Below are 14,807 nucleotides of genomic sequence, written 5' to 3' on the forward strand. Positions count from 1 at the left end.
TTTCCCCCTCTCAAATCCACTATGAGCAAGTGTAGGCCCTTCAAGGGAGTTTGAAAAGCGAAGGCCTTGCTCATGCATTTGGGAGACGTAGATGAGATCTTCATTCTTACTACTTAACTTAATATAAAATCTGGGTGAGTACATTTCTGTCAAGGCTGCTGGAAAGGCTCACTACATTTAGTTAACAATTAACACCCAAGCAATTAGGCTGCTAGAAAGCCTATTTGTTTCGATTACCTGGTTCAAATGTAACTTTAAACATTCAAAGGGAGGATTAGAAGGAACTCCAGTGTGGGTAGAAGGAAAGATCAGCTGCTGTTTCACTAACTGGGCAAGCAAGGTTGAAAGGTGGTGGGAGAAGTCCAGACTGGTTGTTGAAATTCCAGATTCTGGAGCAATTTTATTATCTGAATTCAAAACCCAAGCGCCATTTGCCAATTCTTTGATCTTGGGCAAATTACTTAATTTCTCACTGCTTCATTTCCCTTGTTTCTAAACTGGGATAATAGGATAATACCTCATGGGATTGTTGCAAAGATTAAATGAGATATCTACATTATGAAGTACTTTGAATAGTACTTGGAAAGTAGTAAGTGTTCAGCAAGTCTTAGTAATACTATTTTATGTTTTAATGGTAAAAAACGGTGATTCTCCCACCCTTACTGCAAATTTGAAATGAAAATGATTTGTGCAAACGTATTAAATTTATATACAGATTTTGTTATTTTTGGTTTTTACAAATAGCAACCACTGTTAAAAAGAAAAAATTAACTAAGCCAATCTTTTGGCTTTTTACATTTGAGCTCCATTTACAGCACATAATCTTCAAGTGATGAGATTTCATTTTTACTAGTGCTGTTAAACTATAACAAGCTCTTTATCTCACCCTGGGTGTGGCTCACACTCAGAGTACTATTGGCTTTGTTTGGCATACTATCTGTTGTGACTTGATTTCAGTAATCACTACCAATAAAATTGTGAGAAACTTGTCTTGTTCAAAGATTATTGCTTATAAGACATGAGTTAAGTCATTAATTTCTTAGAGTCTTAAAGAGTTATAGGTCTCTTTTTTCAAAAAGAGTGAGGGGAGAGGTCAACCAATGACTAGGATTAACCCAAATGATTAAAAGGACAGGATGTTCCTTATCCCCTAGGGGCCACTGAAGGAAATGAGAACTAAATTTAATATTATGAGTTCTCATGTTCATAAATTGATGTCTTAGGCTTATGTGGCCTAGTAATTATGCCCTGCTTTGGAAAGGTTTACTCTGAAAGTTTAGTCTGAAGATAGAAATTCAGGGGCTGGAAGCACTAAGTAGAAACTATGAAATAAAAGAGAGCTTTGAGGGTTTCCAGCAAAGTATTTATCTCATGAGTAAACTCAGGGCAAATTCTGAAGTAAGATTGATGTGTCATATCCAAGCCAGCCTTCTCCTTCCCACCTCAGTGGTAGAACTGATGTCAGGCATGGAGCCCTTTCACCTGCCTTTGCTTGCTGAAGTGTGTTATTCAGGATCTGCTATCAGACACTTACACTTTAGTGAAAACTTAGGTCAATGTGTTACTGCTCCCCAGGAAAATTTGTTTTCAAAGCCTTAATTATACGCTGCAAGGTTGTTAATTGCTGTGACATGGATTATATTGCAAGCAACTGAAACCACTCTAAGCAAAACAGAATGAGGTTCACAGCTTGTCATATTATATTGATGGAGAAGCCAAACAATCAGGTTTCGGAAATGACACAAGCCAAGTCACTTCTGTGAGATCTTTGCAGAAGTACCTAATCACATTCTCTTCAGGAACCTCCTTCAAGATGAACTCTGATAATTTTTTTTTTTTTTTTTTTTTTTTTTTGAGAGAATGAGAGAGAAAGAGGAGAGGGGCAAAGGGAAAGGGAGAGAGAGAATCTTAAGCAGGTTCCACACTCAGTGCACAGCCCAACACAGGGCTCCAACCCACCACCCTGAGATCATGACCCAAGTCAAAATCAAGAGTCAGACACTTAACCGACTGAGCCACCAGGCCCCCCAAACTCTGATCTTCTTGAGTCTTTATGTCACTCTACTCAATATTTAAATGCTAGTGAGAGAATATCTGGTTGTTCCTGCTTGGAGCCTACGCCTTGCCTAGGGGGAGAGCAGGCTCCCAAGACTACAGCTATGGGGTGGAAAAAGTTTTCTCAAAGGAATACTAAAGCACTTTTACTGAAAATGGAAATAGACACTGTGCATACAAAAACATACATTTACTATAATCACCAGGTAAAGAAGTTTTACTCACCTGTAAACAGGCATAGGGCCCAGACACATGGCATGAGAAAAGAGGAGGCATTTAGGGAGCCATCTTTCTTCACATGAACAACCCTCCAAAGAGACCCCTTCCCGGTCTCCAATGATAGCATATGAGATGGAAGGGACCTCAGGATTCTTTCAATGGTTTTCTCTCAAAAGCTTTTAAATCCCCACCTTATGATTTGATTGTGTTTAAGAATACCACTGACTTCTATGAAAGTATACTTTGAAGTCTCTTGGGATGGGGCGAAAATATGGTTTCTAAAGTAAATATATGAATGAACACTAATATATCTAAATCACTAGTTTCAACTGTAGACCACCGGCCATCTACAGTGCCGGCTAAATATGCAGTTTCCTGAGTACAACCTATTAAAGCAGAATCATGGTGGGGAGGGGTTAGGGTAGGGGCTGATTCCAAACTTTGAATCAATTTGAATAGATGGTTTTGATGTACACTTAAGAACCACTGAACCAGACTTAACAAATCCCAATATTTATTGAGCATATACTCTGCCAACCAGCATTCTAGAATCTAGACGTACAACAAGGAGCAAGATTAACAAAGTTCTTGCTCTTTTGAAGGCTCTTTTGGGGAGGAAATTAACAATGAACAAATACCTCCAAAAAGTTAACTGACAAGACAATTTGAGTAGAATAAGTATTCTGAAGGATAGAAAGAGGGTAATTTCAAGCTAACATGTCCAAACCAAAGTATTCACTCTTACCTGTCATGCAACTTTTTCTCAAGTGTCATCCATGTCAGATAATGATTCCCTCATCCACCCTGATGCTCAGATCAAACCTAGAGAACACTCTGGATTGATTCCTCTCTTTCTCTCCTTTCCCTTACCTCCCAGGGGCATTCTATTGGCAAATCATATCAGGTCTACCTCCAGATGCCTAAGTCCACTCACTTCTCATCTCCACAGCCACTCTAGCAACAAGATCCCATTTTCTCTTGTGTGGATGATTTTAATGGCATCTTAACTGGCATCTGATCACGTCTCTCCAGAGTCCTCACGTGCAGCCAGAGTGAAATTTCAAAAATGTAAATAAGACCCCATCCCTCTTTTATTTAAAACTACCCAAAAGTCAAACTCTCACCCTGATCCACCAGACAAGTACAATCTAGCCCCCATCCAGCTCTCTAGTCAAATCTGGGGCCCCTTGGTTACTTATTCATAGAAACCACCATGCGGGTCTCTCGGCCCTTCAGACATACCAAGCTTGTTCTGGCCTCATGACCTTTGAACCTGCTTTTCTCTCCAGCTGATAACTTCAGATCAGGATTTTGGCTCAAATATTTCCTCCTTGAAGAAGCCTTCTTCAGCTATCCTACCAGCACCCCACCTCCACTCTAGTCACTTTCTTTTTCTTTTCTTTTCTTTTCTTTTCTTTTCTTTTCTTTCTTTCTTTCTTTTTTTTTTTTTTTTTTGAGAGAGTGAGAACATGTGCGTGTGGGGTGGGGAACGGCAGAGAGAGGGAGAGAGAGAGTTTTTTTTAAAAGATTTTATTTGTTTATTTGAGAGAGGGAGTGAGCACAAGTGGGGGAGGGTAGGGGCAGAGAGAGAAGCAGACTCCCTGCTGAGCAGGGAGCCAGACATGGGGCTCAATCCTAAGACCCTAAGATCATGACCTGAGCTGAAATCAGGAGTCCAATGCTTAATTACTGAGTCACCCAGGTGGCCCCTTTTCAATAGTCTATTTTCTTCATAGCTCTTAGCATCTGAAAATATTCTTATTTATCAGTTAGCATCTTTGTTTTACCAGTATAAGAAAAGGTCATGTCTGCAAGGATATTTGTCTGTTTTATTCCCTGTGCTATCCCTAGCACCCCAAATAGTGGCTAGCACATAGTAGGAGTTCAGTAAACACTGCGGTCTCGATGAATGAAAATAAGTGAGTGAATTAATGGAGAGTAACTGGAGGTATAGCTACTTGAGCAGGCTGTCAATAAACAAAGGCTGAGTTTTCAGGGTTATGGTTTGGAGATGACAAAATTCTAACTTTGCCCTACACTTCATTCCAGACAAACAGGTTTACTTGCTGTTCTACCAACATACCTGATACTTTCCTGTCTCTATTTAATGAAGAGACCTAGGTCATGCATTTACCATGAGCATGGCCCTGAGCAAAGTGTAGGGGTATCTGACTAAGAAAACTCATACACACCTCTTCTCCTGCCACTACCTTTCTTTTTTTTTTTTTTTTTAAGATTTTATTTATGTATTCATGAGAGACACAGAGAAGGCAGAGACACAGGCAGAGGGAGAAGCAGGCTCCTCGCAGGGAGCTCAATATGAGACTCGATCCCGGGACTCTGGAATCACACCCTGAGTCAGAGGCAGACGCCCAACCACTGAGCCACCCAGGCATCCCTCTCCTGCCACTTCCATCATCAAAGGTCCTGCTCCTCCAACTTTCTGCATCACTGTCCTGCTCTTCTTCCTACTCTGAGACATCCTCCCTGCTTTCTCCAGCAAGCATCAGCCTCTCTCTTCCCTGAATCCTTTTGAACTCTTTGTATATATTACTTACCCTGAATCTGGTATACTCACCAAATGTGTGCCTTGGGCAAGCTCTTCAAGCTCTCTGAGCTCTAATTCCTTCATTTGAAAAATAGGATTAATAATATTGATTTAGCAAGATTGACAAAATGATTCAATATAGCATGTATACTGTGCCAAGCACAGCGCTTGGCGTGTGATCACTCATTAAATGATAGTGATAACAATGATTATTTCTTCCTATTGATAATGAAACTATAATAATGTCTTAATAATTATTAAAATGAAAAGTTACATTATTGACAATAGGCAGATATTTATTGAGTATTCACCATTTGCTAGAAGCTTCACATGTATTATCTCATATGTGGTTATTTTGCAGTCTAGTTGCTTCATACATTTGTATTTTATTTCTCAATTAGATGTTTAGGGCATAGGCTATGTCTTAAGGTTTTTGGTTTTTTGTTTTGTTTTGTTTTGTTTTAATCTTTCCAGTGTCAGACCAGTGCATAGTTCATAGCAGGTGCTCAAGAACTATTCATTGCAAATGATATGATGATCTGTAGCTCTGAAATTTAGTAACTTGTATTATGTCAGAATAGAAGCTGATTTAGGAAATCAGACCAATTTGGCTTGCGATTTAAAACTTGAGTTTAAAAAACAACAACAACAACAAAAAAAACAAAACAAAAACCACTTGAGTTTAGGGCAGCCCGGGTGGCTCAGCGGTTTAGCGCCGCCTTCAGCCCAGGGTGTGATCCTGGAGTCCTGGGATCGAGTCCCACAATCAGACTCCCTGCATGGAGCCTGCTTCTCCCTCTGCCTGTGTCTCTGCCTTTCTCTCTCTCTCTCTCTGTGTCTCATGAAGAAATAAAATCTTAAAAAAAAAAAATAAAACTTGAGTTTACAACAAAAAAACCCCCAAAGCTTGAGTTTACATATGTCAGCTGCTACAGTAGGGTGCTGGTAAAAACTCTGCCTTCTATTCATTCGATAAATACTTTGAACACCTACTATGTGCCATACTGTGTTATAGGCAAAAATTCTGAAACAGGGAAATGATGACATTCATTTGTCTGAGTTTCTGGCATGTTTATAAAGTCTATTTTTGCAGCTGCTTATTCCTTCCAAGAGGCTGGCTCATAAGCTTTATCTAAGCACTTAGAGAATATACAAAATATACAGCATAATGAATAGTTCAGCTCTGGAGTCAGAAAGCCTTAGTTTGAATTGCAGCTCCACTAATGCTTTACTCTGAGATCCTGGGCAAGTTACTTATGCTCTAAGCCTCTGTTTCTTCATCTATAAAATGAAAATAATAATAGTATCTACCCTTAGGGATTATTATAGGTATGAAATAAAATAATGCATACGAAGCAATCAGTCCTGGCATATTGTAAGAACACAATATATTAGCTATCACTTTTTTTTTTTAATTTTTTTTAAACTTTTATTTATTTATGATAGGCACACAGTGAGAGAGAGAGGCAGAGACACAGGCAGAGGGAGAAGCAGGCTCCATGCACCGGGAGCCCGACGTGGGATTCGATCCCAGGTCTCCAGGACCGCGCCCTGGGCCAAAGGCAGGCGCCAAGCCGCTGCGCCACCCAGGGATCCCTATATCAGCTATCATTAAACAACTAGTTCATACTTCCATACCAAGCATACTAAGGATACTGGGTGAGAAGAATGCAACTTTAAATTCTTTTTTTTTTTTTTAAGATTCTGTTTATTTATTCATGAGAGAGAGAGGCAGAGATGTAGGCAGAGGGAGAAGCAGCCTCCCTGTAGGAAGTCTGATGCGGGACTCAATCCCAGGGTCCCAGGATCCAGACCTGAGCCAAAGGCAGATGCTCGACCAAGCCACCCATGTACCCCCTCTTAACTCGGTTTTGAACAAGGAGAGAGGAAATGAACATATACTTAAGTTCCATTATATGTCAGGTATTAGAGTAGAAACTCTCCATGTGTTATTTAATCCTCACAATAACATGGTCAAATAGATGTTATCTTACAGATAAGGATGCTAGGACTCAGAAAGTTTATCTTACCCAAGTTATGCCTTAGAAATGGTGGAGCCAGGGTTAGTCCTCCTCTGAATGCCTTTCACATAATGAAAAAGGACCCGCATTTCATTCATTGTGATTCTGAGATTCTACATACATTGCATTTGTTCCTATAGGATAGCAGTGCCCACATTTTGGTACATGAGAATCACTTGGGCTGCTTTAAAAAACCCTCAATCCTAGGCTCACCATAAAAGATTCTAATTCAGGGATAGGGCCCAAGAATCAGTATTTCAGGAAATACCCCCAGGTAATTTCTGTTGCAAGTGGTTACTGATCATATTCTAGAAATTGTGCTGTAGGATTAAAACAGAATATAAGATCAGGTAATTAGGACATATAAATTAAAGATTAGTAGCTGAAATCTTAAGGCCTATCACCATGTGATAAAATGTAAAGATAAACTAATTTGTTTTAGGTTTCACGCACCAATTGCCTGCTTCGTATTCATCTTACAGTTTTTCTACACAGAAACTGATTTTGTATGAGTTTTTACGTTTTATCTGAGAGCGGGCTTCTCATTCAGAGTATCTTGCTTGTAGTAGTTGTTTATTGGCAGTTATTTATTTAGCTATGGTGATTTTAAAAGTCTCACCAAATGGAAAATGAATAAATGAGGATAAATATCTTTTTTGAAAAAAGGAGAAGACCACCAAGGGTGATATTTCATTAATGTTACAGAAATTTATCAGGCCTGATTATTTAAACACTTGTATAAGGACCTGTCAGATATTTTGCTGATGTAATTCCTTTAAAATAAACCATATAGGTCACATAGTACTAATAAAATATGTTGATGAATTTTTGAGTATTGTCCTGATTATGTCTCCTCAGGGAATGAAGAACTCATTACCATGAGTTTCATGTCAGTCTTTCCTACCCTGTTTCCCAAATACTTTCCAGATAGGCCTGGCATAAAAGAGGGATCAAAATGTATATATATGGCCAACTTTCAAATTAATGGCTCATCTAACCCCGCTGATTAAGTATATGACATTACATAGCATGAAAAGGTTTTGTGCTGCACAGAGTTTACTTTTCTATCTAAGAATTTTTTCGAAAAGGTAAATTTTGGCGAAGGAATGGGGAGGGCTCTCTATACAAATTCTTAGCTCTTCATATTCAACTGCAGATGCATATTCCCCAGTCCAGGAAAACAGCCTCAAAGTGAGAAGTCGTTAAATTGGAAACAGCAGGGTGCATGTGAGTGTGCGTGAACACACACACACACACACACACACACAGATAAACCTGTTTGCTTTCTGAAACAATAAGTAGTAAAACAGGTTGTTTAGGATAAAGTCCCTTGAACTAGATAATTGCTTTTAAATACATCTGCCTATAATAATACCTTATATTTACATAGCCCTTTGAAAACTTCAAAGCATTTTTCCATTTATTATTTCATTTGAACTTCACAACCACCCTAGGAAGTAGGTACAGCTGGTATTATAATCCACCACCACCTAAAAGATGGCTACACTGAGGCACAGGCATGTCAGGAAACTCGTTTGAGGTCACATAACCAGTTGGTGTCACAACTAGAACTAGAGCCCTGGAATTTTGAAACTTAAGCCTGTGCTTCCCTGGCAGAAAGTGTCTTGGCTACTGCTTGATCTTCCCAGAGTTCATGTGGAGATTTGCGGCTACAATTTAATTGGAGAATACAAGTCAGGCATGCCTAAAGAGCTCTACAGAAAGGAGATTGTTTCTCTTAGATCATGACTGTGTCAGAAAAGGGAGGTAGAGAATAGAGTCAGTTGTTTTAGACAATGCAAATTACAAACCAACAAAAACACTTTGTGATCACTTTCTGGGTATTTTGGGGGCTATTCATTCATTAATTCGTGTATTCATTTTTTAAAGTATCTATTAAGTGCCTTTCTATAAGAGACTCTACTCAGCACTTTTAGGAAGATACAAAGAAATGCATTTAATGTGGTGGGGGGGTTGAATTATGCAGATAGTTGCCATTTTATTCATTGTCTACCACCATTTGCTAAATGAAATGCCTTCCTTGCAGAGAAGCAAGATGCACAAAAACATGAAAACATTGAGCAACTAATTTCCTTGGATTTTGTCTCTATACAACTCATTCTTTTTTTAAATTAAGGTGATAAATTGTCAGATACACAAAACACCAAGTTTGCTATGTCATCTAATGTAACACAGACTTTAACTGTAATGTCCCCTTGAAACTAGGGAGAGTGGGCTTAGGTCAGTACGGGGTTCTTTACCAGGAACACCAGATCAGGATTGAAGGGAAAATGTTACTATCTAGCAAAAAAAAAAAAAAAAAAAAAAAAAGCTTCCAAAAAGCATCTCTGAAGGCCAGAATTAAGTCTGTGATACTTTCCCCTGCCTGGCTCTTAAACTTTTTCCTCTTGGCAGGCATACTTATGGATGTAGACAAAAGGGAACAGAGGCACCAATGGGCCCAAGGAAACAACTAACAGAGTTGAAGTCCCTGTCATTTAAGTGCAAGGTAAGCAAGAGCTTGCCAGTGAGTGTTGTTTTCTTGGAAGTCACTTAAATTTTTTTTTTTTCCTGTACAAATTACTTTCTAATGTAAACCTGAAGGCAACATTAGTGGTAATATTTGCACACATTGTAAGTACTTGATATTCTTTAGTTTATAATACATGTACACAAATAGTGTCACTGAATGAAACTACTGTTTTTTGTTGTGACAGATCCTGCTGAGGCCCCAATGTGGGTATGTGAAACTGTGTGTATGTTCATACGTGTTGTTTATTTGCCTTGTGTGGTGAAGAGTGGAGAGTTAGAGTAAACCCCAGCTCTGTCCTTAACTCTGTTGTCATTTTCTCTGGGTTTCCATTTTTTTCCATTTATAAAATTTTAGTGAGCTCTAGACTCTGTTCCAACTCTACCATCCAGTGATGCTCAGTTTTTATTTTTTTAAAGATTTATTTATTTATTCAGAGAGAGAGAGAGAAAGAGAGAGAGGCAGAGACACATGCAGAGGAAGAAGCAGGCTCCATGCAGGAAGCCCGACATGGGACTCGATCCCAGATCTCCAGGATCACACCCTGGCTGCAGGTGCCGTCAAACCGCTGCACCACCGGGGCTGCCCAATGCTCAGTTTTTAAATGCATTCATTATTATTAAATGTTATGTACCCCACTCAATCCATATTCTTAGCAATATAGTAGGGTCCTGCTTCAGGAAAACTGGTCATAGGTACAAAAATCTTAAGTCAGACAAAATTAAGTTTATTCATTTTACAAAAATGATTACTCGGTCTGCAAATTAATTTCCAAAATGGCAGTAATAATAGATCGCGCCCTGGGCCAAAGGCAGGCGCTAAACCGCTGCGCCACCCAGGGATCCCAACAAATTCTTTATTTTATTTTATTTTTTTTTTCCAACAAATTCTTTAAAATAAAGATTTATTTTCATTCCAAGTTTTCATGAAAAGTAATTTAGAATGAGACATACTTGCATTAAATAACAAAAATATAAGCATGTAAATGTTATAAAATCATAGTATTTTGGAATGCTAAAGGAGCATTTCAATCCAACGTCATCATTGTACAAAACAAGCAACTAAGGACCAAAAGTTTACATATTAGCTCGAGATCACACGTGTAGTTAACAAAGGCCCTGCAAACAACATCAATCACAAAACATTTTCCATATTCTTCTCTATTGGTATTTTGAGACCACACCTCTACATTTACCCATGAAGAAAATAATCATAGCTGTTCGGTGCTTAAGTCAAGGAATATTAATTATTGAATAAAATTTAAAGTTATAATGCAGACTATCAAGTTCCTCCTGTATGGGCACATTACATTTTAACAGTGTAAATAGTAGATTCACGTGCATTTAAAGTAAGTTAATCTACTTATAATTTCTTAATTCTGCTGATTTTTGAATTGCCACTGAAATGGAATAGTGCTCTGCTATTATTGTCTCGAATTATTTTAGATTTTTCAGTTTTTCAATAAATATCGTGATTTTTATAACATGAATACACATTGACATCTGTCAATAATATATTTTCTGATACCAACATTCACTGAAATTCCAGGTATGCTTATAAGTGTTAAAAGGCTTGATTTCATTGCTCCCAGTCACATGAATGAGTTTTATTTTATAAATCTTTTCAAATTCTTGTATTAAATGCTAGCAACCTCCTCTAATTGGGTATCATTTTAGTGCAATGATTGGAAATGAAATACTAGCCCAAAATACTAACCGGTTTCCAGGCACACTGCTTTATTTTTTGCCATGGACCCCAATGTTTGGAGTCAGCAGGGCTCTTTAAAACTAATGTGCGTTTACAGCATTTCATTGATTCACACTAAATCAGTCCCCTCCATCATTTGGTTAATTTTAACCTTAACCTCCCACAGCTATACTCAGTCCCAAAAAGTCCCTGCCTCTGCTTCTTATGAAGCAATAGTAGAGAAGAGAAACAAAACCCATTCCTTTAAGAAAGATTCCGCCTCTTTTTTTTTTTTTTTTTTTTAATAAGCAAGCGCCTAATGGTAACTGGGGAGCCTCTACTAAGTCACACACTTTACTACTCAGCATTGGAGAAGCTGCTGCGGCTGGGCTGCTGTGGCTGCCGCCGCCGCCGCCGCCGCGGGTCTGAGGCTGCAGTGGGTTCCAGTGCAGCACTGCAGAATCCACACCTACAGAAGACACACACGTCTACTACCCCGGACCCAGGAAAGCCTTGCATCTTCCGCGGGTAAGCCGGTCTTTTATCCATTTTGTCCAGATACTGTGGGAAAGGGAATGATCGTGGAAAAGACTGCTCATCAGACATGCTTAAAATGGATTATGCTAATTTATCTTGGGGGGGGGGATGTTTAGATTTGTGACTGGCAAATGCTCTATATAGTGGAGACTATTGTCTGATAAGTGCTCTTAACATACTTTTTTTTTTTGCTATTCATAAAAAGGCTAATCTTGATGCATGCAAAAGCTGTTCATTTTTTGCTTTATAAATACAAAACAAAAAACAAAAAACACCAAACCCCATCCAGCCACTCCCAATCTCTCTCTCAAATACTGCAGATGTTTTTAAAGACCAAATAAAATGACAGGCTGAGCATTTTCTAAATATTTTCTCCCCAAAGCCAGGAAGCCTTCCCTGGATCCTTTACGGGTATTTAAAAATCATAAGGCATGGTTAGATTTTGAGCAGATGGGAGATGGTGGTAGACTGGAATTTCTATAGCCTTAGTCCAGTGGAGAGAGAAAATGAGGATAAATGAAATCACAGTTTGTGCCAACACAAGATTCATTTTCCACACTTCATATGTGGGAAGAGGAAACTACATTTTAATTAGCACATTTTTAGGGAAGAGGGAGGGGATGAAGATGAGGGGGATGGCATGAAGTATTTGAGGGGGAAGAGAAGAGTCTGCAGAGGAGGAAGGAAATGAAGTGGACTGCCGCCAGTGCCTTGGAAACCAAGGGAGATAAGGGTGGGGAGTGAAGTTTGTTCTGTTTGGTAGGGTGGGGTCGACTCTGGGGACCATGAATAACCAGAATGGCGCTTGGAGGGGTGTGCTTGCGAGTGGATTCGTGTCCGTGGAGGACACGTGTGCGGGAAGGATGTGCAAATCGTGGGTGGCAGAGGAAGGTGTGCAGCGCCGGCAGGTCTGTGTCGAGGATAGGCTGGGGTAAGAATGCATCTGGGCGACGGGGGGGGGGGGGGGGGGGCTCAGGGTCACCTGTGGATGGACCCGCATCCCTGCTATTGCGTGCGGCAAAGTTTACCCAGCGCCGAATTCATGTTGAAAGCTGGTGCTGCCTCCCTCGACTCTGCCCCTCCAACGAGCTAGCTCTCATGAGGTCCCCAAGCCAGGAGCCGGAGTAGGGGTGAAGACCCCCCCACTGGTCCTAGTGGAGCACGACCCAGAGGGCCCCTGCCCCGCTCCTCCGCGGAGGTGAGGAGGCGGAGGAAGCGCCCAACAGGCAGGAATGCTGAGAGCCTAGGCCCCTCGGACGGGGGCGTGCAGAGGCTGAGGCTCCGCCGGGCCTCCCCCCAGGACCCGGCGGCCAGAGTCGGCGGCCGAGGTGCTCGGAAAGCTGCGGCGCGGCCTCGGGACGCGGAGGGCGCCCAGGGTAGGGCGGGCGACGTTTGCGAGGCGTCTCTCCTCCTCCTCCTCCTCCTGGTAGTCGGGTTTCCGTCGGGGCTAGTTCCCCCTCCGACCCTCAGGGGACGCCACGGATCGGAACTGCACCGCCGGAGGAGGACGTTGACGAGGTGCCAGGCAGCCGCCCAGCGCCAGGCCCTCCCCAAAGGCCCCGCCGGCCCGTAGGTCCTCGCGGCCGCCGCTACACGGACGCGGTGCAGGCGGGCGGGGAGGGGGCGGCCGCGGGCGGAGCCAAGGCTCGCGAGGGGCGCGAGGGGCGCGAGGGGCCGCGAGGGGCGGGGCCTCGAGGAGGCGGGGCCGGGAGTCCTGTGATTCCGGGGGGCGGGGCTAGGACGCTCGGGGGGCCCAAGGGGCGGGACCAGGGGCGTTCGGGGGCTGCGAGGGGCGGAGCCAGGGGCGCCTGGGCCCTGAGGGCGGGGCTCGGGGGCGGGGCTCGGGGGCGGGGCCAGAGGACGCTCCGGGGGCGCTCGGCCAGTCCCGCCAGAGCGCGAGCGGCCCGCCGGTAACGGTCGCCAGGGCGAGGGGCGGGAGGGGAAGGAAGGGGGTTTAGGTGATTTTTTTTTTTTTAAAACAGTGACGGAGAGCTAGAGGCATCGCGGCCCAGGTGTCGCCGCTTCCTGCTACGGAGGGCTCGGCGCCCAGGTCCCTCCCTCCTCACGCCCCCTCCCCTCCTGCCCTCCCCCGGGAGCGGAGCGGCGCTTGAGAGGCGTTCGCGGCGGATCGGGCAGCGGCTGCAGCCCCGGCGGCCGCGGAGGAGGAGGAAGGGAAGCACAAAGCCCGCCGCGCGAGGCGAGCCGCGAGGTAATCCCGAGGAGAGGGAAGGCGCCGTCGTCGAGCCCCTCCTCCCGGCGGGGACGGCTGGCGCCCGCGCGGCCCGGCGGCGGGACCCCTCAGGGGGTCGCGCGGGGGCGGGGAGCGCGGCGGCTCGCGGGGCCGAGGGCACTTCCTATTGGCTGTCCCCGCGGCCTCAGGTGAACTTGTCTCTCCCCGGGGCGCGGGAATGGGAGCCTCGGGCTGCTCGGAGGGGGTGGACCTGCGGGGGAGGGCCTGCGGGCGTCTCGGGGTGGGCCCGACTCTTGGGCCTCCTCTGGTTTCCCTCGAGGGGGCAGAGTGTTCTGCAAGCGGAGAGCTCGTTGGAGCGTCGGTGACCCGGGGGCCTTCAGCTCTGAAGGTGTGCCCCCGAGGTTGCGGCGCTTGGAAAAGGTGGAGGGAAGGGAAGGGTTGTTGGTTTTTGTTTTCCCCCATTAAAAAAAACTCCTTTCGGCGAGCCGAAAAGTGTGCGGCCCCCTCTCTCTGGTGTGATCCGCGTCCCCATCCGCCCAGCGCGCGCGCACGCCCCTGCAGAAGCTTGCACGTTAAGGTGGTGCTTCCCGCCTGCCCGGGGTGACAGGCAGAGTTGGCAGCGGGTCCGCTCTGCTGGTGTTTGGGGCACAGCCAGCCGCTTTGGAGGTAATGCTGTCGGGACTGAGGCAAGACCTCAGACACAGGTAGAATCAGCCAGGCCTCTATTAAATTGGCAAGAATGGCCTCAGGTGAACTTTTTTGTTGCAGAGATTTAATTGCAAGTAGGTGTCGGCTCAAAATGGGAGCGTAGTAAAAACCACTAATTTCTTTGGCACATGTGCTGTGGCAACGGACCGCTGAAGTGGTAAGAAGAGAAATGGAACTTAACCGGGAGGCTTTGAGTTGGGATTATATGCAAGTGTGATGAAGGAGTTGAGAAGATTCTGGGAGTTGGAACCAGCGACATAAACGTGTGTGCGTGTTTACGTTATCTCATACAACATTTCAGATTTATTTTTT

General features: G+C 43.5%; 1 protein-coding gene across 5 annotated transcripts in view; it reads left to right on the plus strand.

Annotated features, from left to right (window-relative positions):
* Positions 1-11,394: 11,394 nt before the first annotated feature.
* ADD3 (adducin 3) overlaps positions 11,395-14,807 on the plus strand; it is a 124,913-nt gene continuing 121,500 nt past the window's right edge. Inside the window, exon 1 of one of the 5 annotated variants that reach the window (XM_038578752.1) lies at positions 11,395-11,587. The gene's annotated coding sequence lies outside the window, so the exon portion shown is untranslated. Of the gene's footprint in view, positions 11,588-12,395; positions 12,528-13,488; positions 13,806-14,807 lie in introns of those variants that run through there. The other 4 variants (XM_038578758.1, XM_038578757.1, XM_038578751.1 and 1 more) reach the window with 4 other exon arrangements.

Source organism: Canis lupus, chromosome 28, assembly GCF_011100685.1.
Source record: "Canis lupus familiaris isolate Mischka breed German Shepherd chromosome 28, alternate assembly UU_Cfam_GSD_1.0, whole genome shotgun sequence".
NCBI classification, from domain to species: Eukaryota; Metazoa; Chordata; class Mammalia; order Carnivora; family Canidae; genus Canis; species Canis lupus.